This window comes from Saimiri boliviensis, chromosome 4 (genome assembly GCF_048565385.1).
Source record: "Saimiri boliviensis isolate mSaiBol1 chromosome 4, mSaiBol1.pri, whole genome shotgun sequence".
Taxonomy (NCBI): domain Eukaryota; kingdom Metazoa; phylum Chordata; class Mammalia; order Primates; family Cebidae; genus Saimiri; species Saimiri boliviensis.
The window spans coordinates 108345130-108366810 of record NC_133452.1 but is presented as its reverse complement, the minus strand read 5'-3'; the positions used below and the strand labels follow the sequence as shown (position 1 = coordinate 108366810).

Below are 21681 nucleotides of genomic sequence, written 5' to 3'. Positions count from 1 at the left end.
GAAGAAGATACCATCTAGGACTGTCACTGCTAGAAAGAAGTCAGTGCCTGACTTAAAAGCTTCAAAGGATAGGCTAATTCTCTCGGTGGGAGTTAATGCAACTGGTGACTTTAAGTGAAAGCCAGGGCTCATTTGCCATCCCAAAAATGCTAAAGTCCTTAAGGATTATGTTAAATCATTTCTGCCTGGGTTCTATCAATGGAACAACAAAGCCTGGATGACAGTACACCTGTTTACAGCATGGTTTACTGAATAAGCCCACTGTCGAGACATACTGCTCAGAAAACAAGACTCCTTTCAAAATATTATTGCTTACCTGGTCACCAAAGAGCTCTGATGAAGATAAACAAAGGGATGAGTGTTGTTTTCATTCCTGCTAACACAACATCCATTCTGCAGCCCATGGATCAAGTAGACTTTCAAGTTTTATTATTTAAGAAATACATTTCATAAGACTGTAGCTGTCACAGCTGTTGGATTTGGACAAACTATATCGAAAACCTCGTGGGAGAGGTTCACCATTCTAGATGCCATTAAGAACATTTATGACTCATGGGGGAGGTCAAAATACCAACATTAACAGGAGGTTGGAAGAAGTTGATTCCAGTCCTCATTGATGACTTTCAGGGGTTGAAGACTTCAGTAGAAGAAGCAACTGAAGATTTGATGGAAATAGCAAGATAATTAGAATTAAAAGTGGAGCCTAAATATGTGACTTAATTGCTGCAATCTCATAAGAAATAATGAACGGATAAGGAGTTTCTTTCTATGGATGAGCAAGTGGTTTCTTGAGAAGGAATCTACTCCTAACGAAGATGCTGTGACCATTGTTAAAATGGCAACAGAATTTAGAATACTACATGAACTTATAACCAAACAGTGGTAGGGTTTGAGAGGATTGACTTCAGTTTTTCAAGTCATATCATATTGTGGGTAAAATGCTATCAAATAGCATTTTGCTACAATCATCACATGCTACAGAGACATTTTTTGTGAAACAGAAAACAATCAATGCAGCCAACTTCACTGATACCTTATTTTAAGAAATTGCCACAGCCACCCCAGCGTTCAGCAAACTCCTCCCTAAACAGTCAGCAGTTATGAGCATCAAGGCAAGAATCCCTACCAGCAAAGAATTACAACTTGTTGAAGGCTCAGTAGAATATTTTTAATAAAGTATTTTAAAATTACTGTATGTAAATTATTTTTAGATATAATGCTATTGCACACTTAATAGACTACAGTATAGTATAGACATAAATTTTATATGCACTAGGGAATCAAAAAATTGTGTAACTCCCTTTATTGCAATTTACTGTGGCAGTCTGAAACTAAACCTGCAGCATCTCCAAGGTACGCTTGTATTTCTGGCATAAGTTACATTCCTCAGCTCAAAGAGTACTTCCCTATGTGCGTGATTTGGAATAAACTTTCAGTCACTCTTTAATTTCTGAAGATACATCATTCACAAAGTCTTAGCTGCAGGTGTGAAAGAAAAGGATAAAGATATACATTAAACTTTGGGGTCTGTTTCACAGACCAGCTTAAGAAATAAAGTGTTGTGTCTTCTTTATTACTCCTCAAGGATTTAAATACAGAAATTTGTTAAATTTTGTTTTTCAATTATCTTGTAATCAAATTCTTTATGTACTAAGTACTATATGTTTTACAAGCTTTAAGTACAGCATTTGAGATCCCTTGTAGTTGTTTAGTGTTACTATTGATAAGAATAAAGCTACAATATTTCATTTAAAATAAGACATCATCAGTTTTAAGACAATCCTGATTTCTGCCATGTGAAATATTTAAAAAAGTAAATCTTAGAATCTAGTGACATTACAACTTATTGGAATTTTTATGATACTTACTAGTAAAAAATATAATCTATAGTCTGTAAAGGCTAGAAGTAGAGGAATTTGTAAAACTAGACATATTTGCATCTGGAATTAAAGATATTAGAGACTTTGAATTCTAAAAGCATAAAATAGATTTTATGTTTTATGCACATAGCTATGTGCATCAGATTATTAAAGAGACTCACAAATATTTATCCTTATACTTGTCAGAGACTTTAAGATGGTAATAGCTGAAAGTAAAAATAGGCATTCTTAAAGAAATTGAGTTAACTAACAACTAATTGCCCTTATCAAGCCCCCCGAACCACCAAAGGGAAGGAAATTAAGCTTCTATCTTCTTCTGTTTCTGAACTTCCCAGGTTCACCCTTTATTTATCATAGAAGGGCCAAATTTACCAATGTCCAATAAAGTGTTTGCTAGAGGCAATGTGGATCTGTATAACTTTTGAAGATTACTGTATTATGTTTTAAATTTTAGTATCTCACCATAATTCACACTGCTTTCAAAATTCAGTCACCTCCCCAAATCCTGTGGACTCTTTTTATCATTTATTCATTGACCCAGAATGATGGAGCAGTAATTCTGTGCCAGACACTCACTTAGGACGTAGGGATAAAATAATGGGAAATTTTCTCCTTGTCCCCAGGTGAACAGTTTTACAGGAGAGACAGTTTCAGTCACACTGTAACAGCACTTCTATGGTTTGTATACTTCATAGTGAGTCCAAATAATGGCTAAAAGGAAGAGACGATGATCTCTACTTTCAGAGTTAATAGTAGAAGCTACGACAACTGAGTCTTGAGAATGAAAAGGAAGGAATTTAGCAGAGCTATAAGGAGAAGGGACGATGGTGGCACTTCAGGCAGAGTGAACAGCATGGCACATTTTGGCTTCATGTGTGTCTCATCTTACAGACCTTTTAGAGTGAAGACCTCAAACTTTAGTAATGCCTACCACCCAAGCCAGTGAAAGACAATGTTTAGCAAGTATTTTGTTTGTTTGTTTGTTTTTCTAGTAAAAATAAGATGAGGGATCTGGTGTAGAGAATATTGAAAATGGCCAGAAAATAGGCCAGTGGTTCTCAAACTTTGGTAAGCATGAGAATCACTCGGGGTGCTTATTCCTAAGCACCACTCTCAGAGATTCTGCTTCAGTAGGTCTGGAATGGGAGCAGAAAAATTGCATTTTCAATCCCTTAGCCCCATGACTCTGACACAGGTAGTCCACAGAGCACAGAGGTATAGGAGAAAAGGAATTTGTAGATACTTATGTCCTGGTTCTTATCAACCACCTGCAGCTCAGCAAATATACCTTGAGGTGCACTCTGCCAGCCGTCAAAAAGTTTTGCAATCAAGGTTAACCTGTGTGGCTCAGACCTATAAGTTAATTTTCTGACTAATATGCTGAGAGAAAAATCTGCCTCCTGAGACTTAACAGGTCTTCTATATTTTAAAATGTTAGCTTGTTTTTCAAGGGTGGTGAAGCTGAAAAGCACTTAGAAAGCCACAGGATTAGTCACTTCTCTTTTAAAAAAAAGTTTCCAGTGTTACAATACTTACCTTGCAAAATGAAAATTTCCACTGGAGACTTTTTCCTATATTTTATAATCATTGATAAGAATTGATGCCAACTCTACCTTTTTTAGACCTTGACTGAAACATTTTAAAACTGAGTTGAAAATCATCCTGGGCATAACTTTCACACCCACTTGCTCTAATTTAACTCCATTTGTCTTTCCCTTACTTACTCTTTATTTGCCTGAGCATTCCAGCTGTTAGCATTAAATCCAATTTTTGTATGTCAGTCCATGTCAATGCAAGCCTTAATCCTTTTAATGTTAACCTATCACCAGCTCAAAGCTGCTTTATATTATCAGATATAACCACATTTTCAACCCTGAGGGCATGGAGTATGATTATGCATGCATGCACACTAGAGATTCCCTGCAATACTACTTGGTGTAGACTGGAATTCTATATGGGTTGGGTCACAATTTAACCCCAATCGAAGTGCTTTGTTTACAGAAATAGAAAGAGGCTTTTTTATAAGGTGGGAGCACTGCAGAAGTATGAGAAAAAGGACTGGCTCTCATATTGTCCTGTATATTTTTTAGTCTAAGAGAGATTAAAATGTTATGGACAAAGGTATACAGTTAATGACAGAAATGTTGAAATGGGAACCAAACCAGAAATCTTAAGATCTACAGCCTAACCCGCACTTTGTCTTTTTGTCAATGGAGTTATACTATATCATTTACTTTCTTTTCTCCCGTGAGTGAAACAGGATTTCAAAGCAAAGCAAAACAAAACAATCCTACTGTTTTTATTCCTTTCATGTAGACAATTGTTTGGGGGGTAAGGGGAGGCTGTAAAAGAGTCCACTGTGTCTTGAAAGTTTGGCATAATTACGTTTTTTTCTCTGCTGGTTTCTGACCAGATATACCTCAAATTTAGAAAGCTGCTCAACAGGGTATTGTCATTGGCTACATGGAAACAACTTGCAGTCAGGTACAGGTGACTTTTTAAAAATTCTACTAAGACATTTAGCTTTGTTATAGCAATACGCCAATAAAGAAATTCTGTCTGTTTATATGGAAGATAAACATCATCGTCAAATGCAGATAGATACTAATACCATTTTATTTTATATAATATATACATTTGGTATAATTGAATTAGAATTTTAGAAAGATTATAACTTAATTAAGTAAAAGAAGTGTTCAATATCTTGTAAATGAGTGTGAAGCAACATTATCAATAAACAAGTTTGAATGTCCAGTTAAATGTCTACCCTAAAAAAGGCAACACACGTTGAAAAACAATAAAAAAGCAAAGTCCCTTTTATTCATATTATGGACCTCAGTACGGGGGTTAAAAGAATAAGTCATGATTTTTTTCCTAGAGTAGCTCACATCCTAAGGGGTAAGAATAACACAGAAAATGTTAACTACAACGCTGCAAGACAAGTGACTTCAAAGTCCTCTGAGACCTTAAGGGGAGAGTAATTAATTTTGTTTTGGAAATTGGGAAAGGCTTCAAGGGGGATGTAATGTTTGAAACAAGTGCAGGTTCAATTTTTCAAAATGCCAAGCAGATGATTTTTTAAGGTTTAAATGCAGCAGCATGACATTTCCTTTCTGAAAAAGTTAAAAAATATCTTTTAAAGTCTTATTTAAAATAACATTCCAACGAAAGAAACTTCTCACTTCCCATTTTCTCCAACTGAGATAACAATGTCCTTTTATTTTTATTTACTGCTTTGTTAGTTTTTCTGTTAAGCTTCTTATATATAGTTCATGATGATTTTTCCTACATCGTTATTTGGGTAGAAGCTTCTTGAAGAAGTCTATGACTACATTTCCCTCTGAAACTATCATTTTATATTCTTGTATATAATTCTCATTATTCTCTTTTTTCTTGTTTCCCCTTTCACTTTTATTTTATTCCCTTTTTCATAATATTTCAGTACTACCCATAGAAAACTGGGAACAATAGTACAAACTGGTATCTTTATATATTTTTCTTTCTATACACGCTTCCCTTGCATAAAAACACTGATTACAAATACTGTCATTTTCATTTACGAAGGGGAGAAAAGCTGGGGTTAAGGTGTTTTCCAAGGATACAGGGCACCAGTGATGAATATAGAAACAAAATCTCCTAAGTCAGTGGTCATTAGATCAATTGTTCAAAATTGTAAATGTTGTCCTAGATTTGATGCCGGTCCCTCAATGATAGGTTTTGAAAAAAGGGTTTATAATCTGAGATCCCTAGAAGGAAAGAGTTAAAAGGAAGAGACTCTTAGAGGATTAGATTGATCTCTAGGGATTTGGAAACTAGGCAGAAGATCTGAAGATGAAAGGAAAGATTTGATTCTGTGCTAAATTACAAGTTTCGAAAGAAATTAGAGTGTAATTTTGTTCAGCTATAGATAAGAATCCACAGCCTAAATTAGTAAAGTTCTTATAACTATTATCTTTTGAAATCATAATTAAAAAGTATTTCTAAAACTATGTCAATTGTGAACGATCACCTTGAGGTACATGCGTAATAAGAAAAACCTGAGACGGCGCAGCAGCAGCAACCAGTGCATATTAAACATCAGTTGCAAAAGGGGAAGTCTAAAAGGCATGTCATTACATTACTGTAGGTCTTGTCTTCTGTCAGGAGAAGAGGGAAAGACATAAATCAAGGCTGTCATGCCTTGTTTATTTTGGCCTCACAAAACCATCAAAGTTCTGCTTTTTGAGGGAGCTGGTAGGGTCCCTTAGGTTCTTCTCACCCCACACTTGAGAGGAAAGCTACATTTAAACAGGCCCCAAAGAGCAACATTTTTGTATCCCCCTGGAACCATTTGTTATACTTGACCCTGACTCAGGCACTGGTAATACCCTCAACCCAGGTTAAATAAACTTGGCGTAGAGGCTAAGCCAATTAATGTGATTGCTGTCCACTGGTTGGAGGTTTCAGGAACAATCAGCCCTGCTGGGATAAAAGAGCATGGTCTTTCTTCCATGACCAAATAAATACTTGATTAACCTGGTTTCCAAGTGAATACCTGATTTCTCTCAGAGATATGCGTATAGAAAGTTAGAGTGGGCCTGTGGTAAAAATGGAGAATTAAACACACATACTCAACTCTGCATTCTCCCAGAAACTCTCAAACAACTGTCAAGGGATTGAGGGGAAGAGAGAATGGTGGGGGAAGTCAAAATGCTCCAGGGCAAAGGGACAAGAGGGGAGAAGGTAGTGGAATCTGAATGGTGGATGGTCGTGTGGTAAATGGTTTAGCAGATCCATGAAATCGGAATAAATCCATCAGTGGGAAAAATGTAGAAGCACTCTAATTGCCATTGCAGAATCTGCAAAGCTTCAGGGTTCTTGACCCCAATTATTCTAGAAGTAGGATACAGGTGGGACTAAAAAAAAGGTTTGGATGCAAGTCTGTTTTTAAAATATCCATTTTATCTCTGCTCCCTTTAGAAACCCCACTAAAATGACAGCCTCGATTTCTGTTTAATTTGTCTTAAGGAACACACTCAAGATGACCCAATCAAAAACCAGCCAAACAAACAAAACATGTCTTTACATACTTTCTGTTAGAATCTGGTTGGGCACTTTTTTTTTTTCACTATTGTAAATATTATGCTTTAAAATTTTTCTTTTCTAGCTGTTTGTTGCTGGTACATAAAAATGCCACTGACTTTTAGTTATTAATCTTGTAACTTTGACAGAACCTTAATAAATTTATTGTATTATTCCCCCAAATGATTAATAGTAACAATTTGGGCAGAATTCCTTCAGGTTTCCTATTTTGTGGAAAACCATGTTATCTCTGATTAATAATAATTTACTTTCCAATCCTTACAGCATTTCTTTTTCTTTTTTTTTCTTATTGCACTGGCTATGATATTTAATCCAATGTTGAATAGCAATAGTTGTATAGTGAATGATTATAATGATTCACCATTGATTACAATGTTTGCTATAAAATTTCCATACATAACTGTTTCAGGTTAAAGAAATTCCTTTTTACGACTTGTCCACTGGGATTTTGTATCAAAAATGATTATTAATTGTTATCAACTGTATATTCTATACCTATTAAAATAATATTTTCTTTTTAAATATATTAATGTGATACATTACTTAATAGATTTTATAATGTTAAATTTAATGTTTATTATGCTAAAATTGCATTTCTAGAGTATATCAAACTTGGTAATTATATATCATCTTTTCATACATTGCTGAGTTCAATTTATACTTTTCCTTTTTTAGAATTTTTTGTCCTTGCATTATTAGGATTGGCCTGTTTTTCCTCTTTCTTTTACTCTCTTTACTTTTGATAACAAAAGAAATTAAATATATAAACTGAATTGGAAAACCTTCTCTTTTATTCTGTTAACTGGAATTTCAGGTTTGGAGTTAACTTTCTTTGAATGTTTCTTTGAACTCTCCTGTAAAACTGTGTGGATCTGCTGTTTTCTTCAAGGGAGCATTACGTATTACAAAAATTTTATTTCTTGACCAATTTTAAGTCAGTTTGGGTAACTTTTATAAGTATTTTGTTCATTTCACTTAATTTTTCAAATGTGTTAACGTTAAACTTACTTATTTTTTTTGTCATTTTGATCTCTGTAGCCTCTTTAGTTATACCTTCTTATTCATTCCTAATCTTTTGTGCTGTCTCTTTTGTTTCCTTAATCCATCTTGCCTGATTTCTCAATATCATTAGTTTTTCAAAGAACCATTTTTGGTTTTGTTGATACAAAAGAATGAAGTTTTTTATTTTAAGTTTTTCTGTTCTTGTCTTTATTATTTTATTTCTTCTTACTGCTACAGTTTCTGGGTTTACAGTTGTGCACTACATAATGACATTTTAGTCAACAACAGAGTGCATATATGATGCCCTTCATAATGTAATAGAGCTGAACAATCACACAGTGACTTCTTAGCATTGTAACATAACACATTACTAACACATTCGTTTGCGGTGATACTGGTGTAAACAAACCACTTTGCTGCCAGTCACGTACAAGTATAGCACATCCAATTATGTATAGTACACGATACTTGATGATAAAGGACTATGGTACTGGTTTATATATTTACTATACTGTACTTTTAAATACTATTTTAGAACATATTCCTTCTACTTATGAAAAAAAAAGTTAATTGTAAATCAGCCTCTGGTAGTTCCTTCAGAAGGTGTTCCAGAAGGCATTGTTACTACAGGAGATGACAGTTCTATGTATGTTATTGTTCTGAAGACCTTCCAATGGGACAAGATGTGGAGATGGAAGACAGTGATATTGATCATTCTGACCCTGTATAGGCCTAGACTAATACGCTTGTGTCTTAGGTTTTAACAAAAAAGTTACAAAAGTAAACCAAAAAAAGTTTGAATAGAAAAAAGCTTGTAGAATAAAACTGTGAAAAAAAGTTTGTGCAACTGTGCAATGTATTTGTGTTTTAAGCTAAGCGTTATTACAAAAGAGTAAAAAATTTAAAAAAAAATTTAAAAATGTGTAAAGTAAAAAAGTCACAATAAGCTAAGATTCATTTATTATTGAAGAAAGAAAAATATTTTAAAAGAAATTTGGTGTAGCTTAAGTATACAGTGTTTATAAAGCAGCATACAGTAACGTCCTAGGCCTTCACATTCACTTAACACTCATTTACTGCCTCCCCCAGAGAAACTTCCAGTCCTGCAATCTCTATTTGTGGTAAATGCCCTAAACAGGTATAGCATTTTAAAAGCTTTTCTACTTTTATAAAGTATAAAATCTTTTATAAAGCATTTTACTTTACCTATTCTATATTTAGATATGTATAGATATACAAATGCTGTTGTGTTATGATTGCCTACAAAACTGAGTACAGCAACATGCTGTACAGGTTTGTAGCCTCCGAGCACTAGGCTATCCTATATAGCCTACGTGTATAATGTGCTATACTATCCAGGCTTATGTAAGTACACTTTATGATGGTCACAAAATGACAAAATTGCCTAGCAATGCATTTCTCAGCATGTATCACCATTGAATGAAGGGAAGAGTGACTGACTTTTGCTATTCTTTTTGTAATGCCTTAAGATAAATGCTTAGGTGATCAAGGTTTTTCTAATACAAACATTTTAGGCTTTAAATTTCCCTATAAAGACTACTGGCTCTGTTCCAAAAGTTTTGAAATGTTGTATTTTTCTTAATGTACAGATGCTTCTATAATTATTATTTATGCTAAATTTTTGATTCATGGTTGCTTCTTTACATGTGTGTTAATCATTTTTATTGTAACTTCATAATATTTTATTTGAGGCCTGCAAATAAAATACATTTCTTCATAACAATATTACCTGGGGTATTACCAACTTTCAAATTAAACTTCTAGTTAAATTTTTTTAGGCATTATTAATTTCAGTGGTAAAATGATGGGAATATGGCTGGTGGTTAAGACATCTCAGGGGGAACTTTTTTCCTTTATTTTTGCTCCATGCAAAGAGAAGGAACATCTTTCCTGCTGTGGGTCACATTTCCTTCGTTTACCCACTGTGAGTGTCACGCTTTGAAGGGTCCTGGTTTCATGCAGGTATCTCTGATCCTACCTTCTCTACTCTACTCTGGCATCTGGTTTTTGCTTCTGTTCTTCAAACATATGCCAATTAGCATCCAGACTTCAGGTTATAACAATTGGTAGATATTCTCAAGGATCAGTCAAGCTCTAGGACTCAGCTAATCCTCATGGAATTATACTTTCTTATTGTTTCCTCTAGTTCCAGTTCTTTACTTCCAGTTCAGCAATGTTCCAAAAAAAAAAAATTAAATATTTACTTCACATTATTTTTCTTATTCCTGGAAGGATTTCTCTGCACATGTATTCCATCATACTTCTGGAAACTAAAAACCCAATTTATGACACTTTTTATTGAAATGTATTAAAAAACTCAGATCAGTTTGCTGTAAACAGCAGAGACATAACTAGAAACTTGAATAATATGATGCTTTTTCTGTTTAGTTTAATTTGGTAGGTAAATCACATTCTCAAAGCCGTAGATTATTTCTGCCTTTTCATTCTGCCTGTCATATTGGCTTCAACCCAAAGCTATCTATCTCCCTGACATGGTCACAAAATGGTACCAGTACCCATAGAGCTGCATACTTTATGACCACAATCAAGAAGAGAAGGAGCCAGTCCCTTCCCTAACTGTCATATGAGTTTTCTGACTCTTATGGTTCCCAGTGGACAACCACTGAACCAAATCCTGTAAGAGAAATGTCATGCTTTGATTAACTTAGTCCTGAGTAACTTAAAACACTTATTCTTTGTTTAATGTCCAATTCCTTCCTGGAACCTCTGTTGCTAAGTGTAAAAAATATTTTTTCATTTTGAAAGAAAAATTGTGATTCATTTAGTCCCAACTCAAGGTACCTGATGATTTTATATAACAATTAAAAGATGCAAATAAGTTTACATAATTTTTAGAAGTCCAATAATTTGAAAGCAAAAATACAAATTTAGGCACAAAATAGAATATACTAAGGGTTTACCAATTTATTCCTAGTCTTATTTTTGTGCCATTTTCTTCATCACTTGTTAAACCTCTCGGGACTCTGGTGATCTTGCACTTAAACTACACTGAAATTTATAGCACACAAAAATGCTTTTAGGATAAAATAAAAGCTAAGAAAATGAAAACTTTAAAAGACGTGGAAATAGTGTGGGTTCACAACAGACTAACCGTTGTTAAAGCTGCAAACCTCTGCCCCTCTTATTTGGCATACATAAGCAAAGTCAATTGTTTTGTTTTTGCTAGACATTGCTCAAAATTCAAATTAGATTCATATGAAATTGTCTGACTAGAAAATGTTGTGTTGAGTAAATTGAACATGTCTTTGAGTAAACTGAATGTGTCAATGTAAAAAATAATATTTATTATTTTTAACATTTATTATTTCGATTACTTCTATTTTTTTATTTAATGTGTTTTGGAGTAAACATGAAAAGCCTCACATGAAAAAAATGAATTGTCTGAAAATGACATGACTTTTCAAGAACCACTATAGCAAAAAACAGAACATTTTATAGGAGGTAGGTCTGTACTGTGGCAAAGGAGATGGGTTTACTTTGAGTAACTGATCCTATTCAGGGCATGTCCTTGAAGATAATCTCCCCAAACTTCATGATCACTACACAAAGGGGAAGAAAGAGAATGAATATCAATGAGATAATCATCATGCCCACTTCAGCCAATTTTCTTGCAGTATTCATCTGCATTAAATTTAGTCCACACGGAGATCCCACTCTCAACAATAATGGGACATTTAATTTCCCTAATCGTTAGGGATCCCTCCCTCTCTCCATGCGATCATATAAATCCAGAAAACCCAGGCATATATATACTGGTTAGTCACAGCTGGTCGCCAGTATTGACACTGTTCCTTCCACCCCCTAATGATGCTATCAAGCATTATCTTCCAATATTCATTAAGCACTCAGGTCTACATAGACTCAGGAATGAACCCCTCAGTCATTTACTCCATCAACTCCAGACCTGGCCTCTGCTCACCAGACTCCAACATATAATGCCCAGCTTCCTTGTCTCACTCCTGACCTTCTTCTCATTCTGTTCTGTTTCTTCTTGTTAGCTTTTCTAAAGCTTAGCTTCCCATTTTCTACTGCATTTTTCATTTTTGAATTAAAAACAGCTTTATTAAGATATGATTCACATGCCATAGTATTGATCCATTTGAAGTATATAATTTAGTGGTTTTCAGTACGCTCATAGAGTTGTGCAGCAATCTCCACAATCCATTTTAGTGCATATTTATCATCCCCAAAAGAAATTGCTCATGCATTAGCAGTTACTCCCCATTTTCCTCCATTTTCCCCACCTTCTGAGGTAATAAGCAACTACTTATCTAATTTTCTGTTTTAATAGATTTGTCCATTCTGGACATTTCATATAAATGGAGACATATAATATGTACTCTTTTGAATTTGGCTTCTTTCACTAACCATAATGATTTGCAGATTTCATTCTATGGCATATATTAGAAGATAATTCTTTTTATGGCTTAGTAATGTTCCATTATACGAATATTCGACATTTTGTTTATTCACCAGTTGATAGGCAGTTGAGTTTTTTTCAGTTTGGAGCTATTATGAATAATGCCATGAACTTTTGTATAAATGTCTTTGTGGGGACATATGTTTTCTTTCTCTTGGGTAATTCCTAGAAGTAGAATTGTTGAATTTTATGTGAAGTTTCACTTTTTAAGGAACTGCTAAGTTGTTTTCTGAAGTGGCTGTGCTATTTTCTGTTCCTACAAGCAATGTTATCAGGGTTCTAGTTTCTCCACATCCTTATGAAAACTTGTCTTTTGAATTATAGCCATTATAGTGTGTGTGTAGTGATATGCATTGTATTTTTAAAATTTTGAAGGCAGCCAGGTTGGCCAGAAACAGCTGGGAGCCTGGAGAGCCTCCTCAGTACAAGAAAAGAGTAAATGAGAGATCCCCAGAGGCTCACACTCTTACTGCAAACTACTGCAGCCCTAGCCCCAGGAGAGCCCTTCAACTCTTGCGGCCCTGAGACTGTAATAGGGAGCTGCCTGGAGACCACATGACAGCATTGCTCCAGAAAGGGAGATCACGCTCGTTCCCACACACCTCCACGTCCTAAGCAGCTACAGCAAGATGCCATATGCAGACCCCAATTCCCACCAGACTGCATCCTGCCCTGGAGCCCAACAGCCCCTGCATCTCCACGTTGCTGATCCCCCACTGACATGCTCCTGCGTCCACCTGGCGGGCTGAGTGGCATGACATCAGTTGAACCCAGCTGAATGACGAAGCCCTCAGCACTCTAGCATACACATGAGCAGTGCAGCAGCTCACTACGGAGGCTGCCCCCAGGAAAAAGGGAGCCAAAACTTGCACTCATCAGAGCCTGAAACCTGCCTTCTGGGGACTGCTGCCATTGACAGCTACCCAACTCCCACCAGTAGCTGGGCTGAAACGTACTTGCATCTGCCCTGAGGCTAGGTTCTCCCCAGCTGCCATTGCCACTACTGCCGCTTCTGGGAACTGAAGTGCTCACTGCTGGAAGCAATCCCACCTTCCCAGCAGGAGGACCATGGCGCACTTGCATGTGCCCTTAGAACTGGCTTTTCCCACTACTGCCGCTGTCACCAGCATAGAAGGCCAAAGTATGAGCTCTTCAGAGCCTGAGAGCTGCCTGCCAGCATCTGCTGCCACTGACAGCAATCTCACCCATGCTAACATGCATGTGCCCTGAGGATAGGCTCTCTCTTCTCACCATCAATGCTACAGCTACCACTTGAGCATTTCACCTGAGGACCTGGGGATCACCCCATCCTGCCCACCGTAGGCTACTCCCATGCATACCACCAAGGAGACTAAGTACAGGCTCACCCAGCCTGGCACCATGTTCTAGTGCCTCAGCATGCTGACCCAGGGCCTGGGGATTACCTCACCTCACTCATCACTGCTAGCATCTGTGAACTCCCTCTGGGGGCCAGAATACAGCAGCCTCTGTGATGGCTGCTGCCATCACAGCTAGCACCTATCTGCACATGCCACCTGCGGGCCCAGGAGTCCTGCCTAGCCCATCAGAGCTGCCACTAATACCAGTGTATGCTACATAGAACCCATCACAATTACTTCCATTACCCATGCTACATATGCTGTCCAGCGGCATGAGGAACTACCCGCTCACTGCTACTACTAAAACCTGAGAAAGCCACCTGGAGGCCCAAGAATCTGCCTGCTTGAACCTGCTAACACTTGTGCCCATTATATCACCTGGGGGCCCAAGGACAGGCATGCTTGGTCTGCCACTGCCACCACTGGGGCCTGAGGAATGGCCCGTGTAGTGTCCTCATCTCAAGCAAAACTTCACCACAGCCTTAACTAACAACTACAGCCTAAGCCACTGAGGAAATCACAGATACCAAAGATACTGTTTACAGTCAGAGAAATTATATAGAGATTATACTACTGCATGTATCTAGAATCAAAGCTAAAGTGCCCTATCAAACTAACACCATAAATACATCTTCAGGAAAGTCTTCTACAAAAGCCAATCCAAAAAAACTGGAAAAAGAGTGACTGTTATACCAGATGCATAGATATCAATGCAAGGACACAAGAAACGTGAAAACGTCAGGATATACGACACTTTCAAAGACGCACAAAAATTTTCTAGCAACAGATTGGAAAGAACCAAAGAGATAGATACTGTTAAAAAGAATCCATCAGAAATCCTGGAACTGAAGAACTCAATAATGAAATTAAAAAGTCATGTGAACATTTGAGAACGTCAACAATAGACTAGGTAGAGCAGAATAATTCCAGAACCTGAAGACAGGTCTTTTGAAATAACCAAGAAAGAAGGAAAGAAAAGAAAAAAAAGAAGGAAGGAAAGAAGGAAGAAAGGAAGGAAAGAGGGAGGGAGGGAAGGAAGGAAGGAAGGGAGAGAGAAAGAGAGAGAGAGAAGGAAAGAGAGAGGAAAAAAGGAAAAAGAAGAAAGAAAAGAAAAAATGAAAAAACCCTGTGTAACATGTGGTATATTATATAGTGACCAGATATTTGAATTTTCTGTGTCCCACAAGGCAAAGAGAAAGACAAAGATACAGAAAACCTATTTAACATAATATCAAATGAAAACTTTCCAAGTTCAGCAATATATTTAGACATCTAGATAAGAAAGCTCAGAGATCTCTAAATAGATACAACCCAAAAAGATCTCACCCATGGCACATTACAGTCAAATTGCTAAAAGTCAAAGACAGAATTCTAAAAACAGTAAGAGAAAAGCATCTAGTTATATATAAGGGAACCCCTCATCAGAGTGGAATTACATGCCTGTAATTCCAGCACTTTGGGAGGCCAAGGCAGGTGGATCATGAAATCAGGAGATTGAGACCATCCTGGCTAACACGGTGAAACCTTGTCTCTACTAAAAATACAAAAAGAAATTAGCTGGGCATGTTGGCATGTGCCTGTAATCCCATCTGAGGCTGAGGCAGGAGAATTGCTTGAACCTGGAAGATGGAGGTTGCAGTGAGCTGAGATTGTGCCACTGCACTCCAGCCTGGGTGACAGAGCAAGACTCCACCTAAAAAAAAAAAAAAAAAAAAAAAAAAAAAAGGAAAGAAAGAAAGAAACGAAATGCTTAAAGAAGCCCTACATTGATACCTGCCATTATGAAAACACATGTAAGTATAAAACTCACTGATAGAGCAAACACACAAATAAGGAGAAAGGACTCATGTTACCACTACAGAAAACCACCAAACTACAGTGACAAATAATAAAAGAGAAAAGAAAGAAACAAAGGCTATACAAAACAACCAGAAAACAATTGACAAAACTGCAGGAATAACCCTTTACTTACCAATAATAACTTTGAATATAAACAGATTAAATTATCCACTTATAAAATATAGTATGGCTAAAGGGGTCCAAAAACATATGATCCAATTCTATGCTGCCTACAAGAAAATCATTTCACCTGTAAAGACATACATAGGCTGAAAGTGAAGGAATTTAAAAAAAAATTCTGTGCAAATAGAAACCGCAAGTGAGCAGGAGTTACTATACTTATGTCACATAAAAGAGACTCTGTGTCAAAATAGCAAAAAGAGACAAAGACGGTCATTAGATAATGATAAAGGGGAAGATTCAGCAAGAGAATATAATGATTCTAAATATATATGTACCCAACACTGAAGCCCCCAGATGTATAAAGAAACATTATTAGATCTAAAGGGAGATATAGATTTCAATGCAATAATAGTTGGGAACTTCAACCCCAATCAACACTAGACAGACCTTCTAGACAGAAAATTAACAAAGAAACATTACATCTAAAGTGAACTTAAATTTCACTTTAGTTCAAATAGACTTAAGAGACACCTACAGAACATTTTATTCAACAGCTAGAGAATATACATTCTTCCTCTTGGCACATGAAACATTCTCCAGGTCATATGTTTGGCCACAAAATGAGTCCAACAAATTTTTAGAAATCAAATTTATACCAACTATCTTCTCAGACTACAGTGAATTAAAGCTAGAAATTAATAAAAAGAAGAACTTTGGAAACTGCAAATACACAGCCATTAGGTCAAGAAAAAAAATTAAGAAGAAAATTTTTAAATTTTAGATATTTTTATTTCTCAAAATATGTTATTTATCAGGAGTGATTGAAATACAAAATATAATTCAGTCCAATCATCATCATCATAGAAATGGCTTTAAGAGAAAACTAGTCAAATGAATATTATTACTTCTCATTTTCAACCAGTAAATAGTTGCCACTGATAAATTGACAGACAGAAGTCTGTCAAGAATGCTCAATATATGTTATATAATACAACATACCTGTTCACAGGTGGTGGTTGGGGAATCCTAGGAAATAACTTATGTGTATTTCTTGATTTCATCATATAAGACAAGCACGAAAGCACCACCCATGCCTCTGAGAACATTGGACCACGCACCCTTGAAACAAGCTTTGCCTTCTTCATCACGAGCAATCTTCCTCCAGCAGTCTGTGTACATAATGTCAGTTCCTTTGCACCCTGACTGCATTATCATGCAGGGGCAAACAGTGTCAAATGGATAGGTAGTCAGCAACAGCAGTGACAGTCTTTGCAATCATCCAGCTGATACAATGTGAGTGTTCTTGGGATCTGGAAATGTTCCCTTTCTAGTGTCATAGATACCAAAGTAGGCAGTTGGTAGATGATAATAACCCTGCACAGACACATTAAAGCCTTGGTACAGGCCCTTAATCCCATCAGATTGTAGATCTTAACCAGGCAGTCATCGAGGCCTCAGAATTCCCTTTCAGCTCCAGCTTTACCCACATCAGCTGCTAGACGGGTGTGGGCAAAATCAAGAGGGTACACAAAACACAACGATGTGGTCCCAATGGCACCACATGATGTCAGATTCCCTGCAAAGTAGCATCAAGACTGGGTCCTCTTGTCCACCCCACCCAGAAAGATCTGCTTGTATTTGTCTTTGAAGGTGAAGTTGAGAGCCTGGGTGGGGAATTATCTGATGACATTGGCCAGGTTACTGTGCCATGACAGGATTCCCTACTCCTTGGGAATATGGACCATGTAGTCTATAATGCCCTTGCATTGCTAATCTGTAGTGATCTGCTTGCTGGCATGCTACACCTGCAGCAGCAGTTTGACCTGCTTTATGGACACTGCTACTGTCTTGGAGATGGCTGCAGCCACTCCACCTGCCAGAAAGTCCTTGGCGAAGAACATAGCAGCATCTGTAATGTGAAAGGAAAAAGAGGAGGCAGATTGTGCAGGATGGGACTGGGCCGGCAATCAGCTTTGACTCCGTGGCTGCAGGAGAAGAAAATTTTAAAAAATTGAAACAAATAAAAGTGGAAACACAGCAAGCCAAAACCTGTAGACTACAACAAAAACAATGCTAAAAGGGAAGTTTGTAGCTATAAACACCTACATCAAAAAAGTAGAAAGATTTCAAACAGTCTAATGAAGCACTTTAGGAACTAGGCAATCAGGAGCAAGCCAAACCCAGAAATACTAGAATAAAATATATAATAAAGATCAGAGAAGAATTAAACAAAATAGAGGAGATGAAAGAAACACTATAAAGGATCAATGAAACAAAAAATTGGTTGTTCAAAAGATAAATAAAACTGATAAACCACTAGCTATACTAATAAACGAAGACCCAAATTTAAAAAATCACAGTGAAAAAGGAGACATTACAACTGATACCACAGAAATACAAAAGATCATCAGAGATCTTTGACATGAGCATATCATATGAACAACTATATGCTAAGAAACTGGAAAATACAGCAGAAAAGAATAAATTCCTGGATACGTACAATCTACCAAGATGGAATCAGGAAGAAATAGAAAACCTGAACATACTAATAATAAGTAATACGATTAAATTAGTAGTAAAAAGTCTTCCACAACTAAGAAAACCACAGGACAAAATTACCTCACTGCTGAATTCTACCAAATGCATAAAGAAAAATAAACACCAATTTTCCCCAAAGTATTCCAAAAATTTGAAGAAGATAGACTTCTCCCCAACTCATTCTATGAGGCCAGCATTACCTTGATACCAAAACTGGACAAGGGCACAATAACAAAAAGAAAACTATAAACCAATATCCCTGATGAACATAGATGCAAATATCACCAACAAAATACTGCAAACTGAATTCAACAACATATCAAAAAGATAATACACCACAAGCAAGTGCAATTTATCCCAGGATATAAGGATGGTTCAACACATGCAAATCAGTAAACATGAAACATCACATAGACAAAATAAAGGATAAAAACAATGTGATCATCTCAATAGAAACAGAAAAAGCATTTGTTAGAATTCATTGTCTCTTCATGATTAAAAAAAAAAAAAAAAAAAACCTCTCAACAAACTAGGCATAGAAGAAATATACCTCAGCATAATAAAGGTCATATATGATAAACCCACAGCTAACACCTTACTAAATGGGGAAAATTTGAAAGCCTTTCCTCTAAGAACTGGCACAAGACAAAGATGTCCTCTTTCACCGTTCCTATCCAATATGATACTGGAAGTCCTCACCAGAGCAATCAGGCAAGAAAAAGAAATAAAAGGTATCAAAATTGGAAAAGAGGAAGTCAAACTGTTTCTCTTTGCAGATAACATGATCTTTTATTTAGAAAAATCTGAAGACTCCACCAAAAAACTCTTAGACCTGATAATCAAATCAAATAAATTTGCAGGAAATAAAATAAATATATAAAAATCAGTGGCATTTTTATTTATCAATAATGATATAGCTATAAAAAGAAATTTAGAAGGCAATCTCATTTGCAATCGCTTAAAAATAACTAAGAATACATTTAATCAAGGAGGTGAAAGACCTCCGCAAGGAAAACAACAAAACACTGATGAAAGAAATTGAAGAGGGCTGGGTGTGATTGTTCATTCATGTAATCCCAACACTTGGGGAGGCAAGGGTGAGGTGGGAGGATCTCTTGAGTCCAGGAGTTCAAGAATAGCCTGGAAAACATAGCAAGAACCTCTGTCTCTTAAAAAAAAGAAAATTACTGGGTGTGGTGACACATGTCTGTATAGTTCTAGCTACTCGGGAGGCTAAGGCAGGAGAATTGCTTGTGTCTAGAAGTTTGAGGTTACAGTGAGCTATGATGACACCACTGCACTCCAGCCTGAGTGACACAGTGAGAACCTGTCTCTAAAGAAAAGAAAAGAAATCAAAGAGGACACAAACAAATGGAAAGACATCCCATGCTCTTGAATTGGAAGAACTAATATTGTTAAAATGACCATACTACTGAAAGCAGTCTACAGATTCAACACAATTCCGATCAAAATACCAATGTCATTTTTCACAGAAATAGAAAAAACAATCCTAAAATTTGTATGGAACCAAAAAAAGACCCCAAATAGCCAATGCAATTATGAACAAAAAGAACAAAGCTGGAGGTGTTACACTAACCGACTTCAAGATATGTTACAAGGCTATAGTAATCAAATTAGCACGGTGTTGGTATTAAAAACAGACACATAGACCAGTGGAACAGCATAGAGAACCCAGAAACAAATCCAGGTATTTACAACCAACTATTTTCAACAAAGGTGCCAAGAACATACCCTAGAGAAAGGACATTCTCTCAATAAATAGTTATGGGAAAACTGAATACCCATAGGCAGAAGAATGAACTAGACCCCTGTCTCTCACCATATACAAAAAATTAACCCAAAATGGATTAAAGACATAAACATAATACCTGGAAATATAAAACTACTAGAAGAAAACAGGAGAAACACTTCAGGACATTGGTCTATGCAAAGGTTTTACAGCTAAGATCTAAAAAGCACAGGAAACAAAACCAAAAGTACACAGATAGAAGTATAATATATTAAAATGCTTCTGAGCAGCAAAAGAAATCATCATCAGAGTGATAAGACAACCTGTTGAGTGGGAGAAAATATTTGTAAACTATTCATCTGACAAGGGACCAATATCCAAAAAAGACAACAAACTAAAACAACTCAAAAGCAAGAAAGAATGTAATCCCATGAAAAAGTGGGCAAAGTACATGAAAAGATATCTCTCAAAAGAAGACATACAAATGACCAACAGGTATATAAAAAGGTTCAATATTACTAATCTAATCTTACCCTAGTTTGAATGGCCATTATTATTAAAAAGAAAAAATAAGAGATGCTGATGAAGATGTAGAGAAAAAAGAATTTTTTTTATTGCATTTTAGGTTTTGGGGTACATGTGAAGAACATGCAAGACTGTTGCATAGGTACACACATGGCAGTGTGGTTTGCTGCCTTCCTTCCCCTCACCTGTATCTGTCATTTCTCCCCATGCTATCTCTTCCCACCTCCCCACCCCCCATCCCTCCCCCATTTCCCCCCAACGGACCCCAGTGTGTAGTGCTCCCCTCCCTGTGTCCATGTGCTCTCATTGTTCAACACTTGCCTATGAGTTAGAACATGCGGTGTTTGATTTTCTGCTCTTGTGTCAGTTTGCCAAGAATGATGGTTTTCAGGTTCATCCATGTCCCCACAAAGGACGCGAACTCATCGTTTTCGATGGCTGCGTAATATTCCATGGTGTATATGTACAACATTTTCCCTATCCAGTCTATCATTGATGGGCATTTGGGTTGGTTCCAGGTCTTTGCTATTGTAAACAGTGCTGCAATGAACATTCGTGTGCATGTGTCCTTATAGTAGAATGATTTATAATCCTTTGGATATATACCCAGTAATGGGATTGCTGGGTCAAATGGGATTTCTATTTTTAGGTCATTGAGGAATCACCACACTGTCTTCCACAATGGTTGAATTAATTTACACTCCCACCAACAGTGTAAAAGTGTTCCTATTTCTCCACATCCTCTCCAGCATCTGTTGTCTCTAGATTTTTTAATGATCGCCATTCTAACTGGTGTGAGATGGTATCTCAATGTGGTTTTGATTTACATTTCTCTAATGACCAGTAATGATGAGCATTTTTCATATGTTTGTTGGCCTCCTGTATGTCTTCTTTTGTAAAGTGTCTGTTCATATCCTTCGCCCATTTTTGAATGGGCTTGTTTGTTTGAGAAAAAATAATTTTTATACACTGTTGGTGGGAATGTAAGTTAGTACAGCCACTATGGAATACAGTATAGGAATTTCTTAAAAAGTTAAAAATAGAACTACTATCCAGTTCAGCAATCCCTTTTCTGGGTATTTATCTAAAAGAAAGGAAATC

At 36.5% G+C, this 21681-nt stretch overlaps 1 long non-coding RNA gene and 1 pseudogene across 3 annotated transcripts in view; both read right to left on the bottom strand.

Annotated features, from left to right (window-relative positions):
• The window catches only part of LOC104650623 (uncharacterized), a 67605-nt gene that overhangs the window by 10785 nt on the left and 35139 nt on the right, over positions 1-21681 (bottom strand). The window lies entirely within an intron of this gene.
• Positions 1896-20775, bottom strand: LOC141584315 (ADP/ATP translocase 2 pseudogene; annotated as a pseudogene).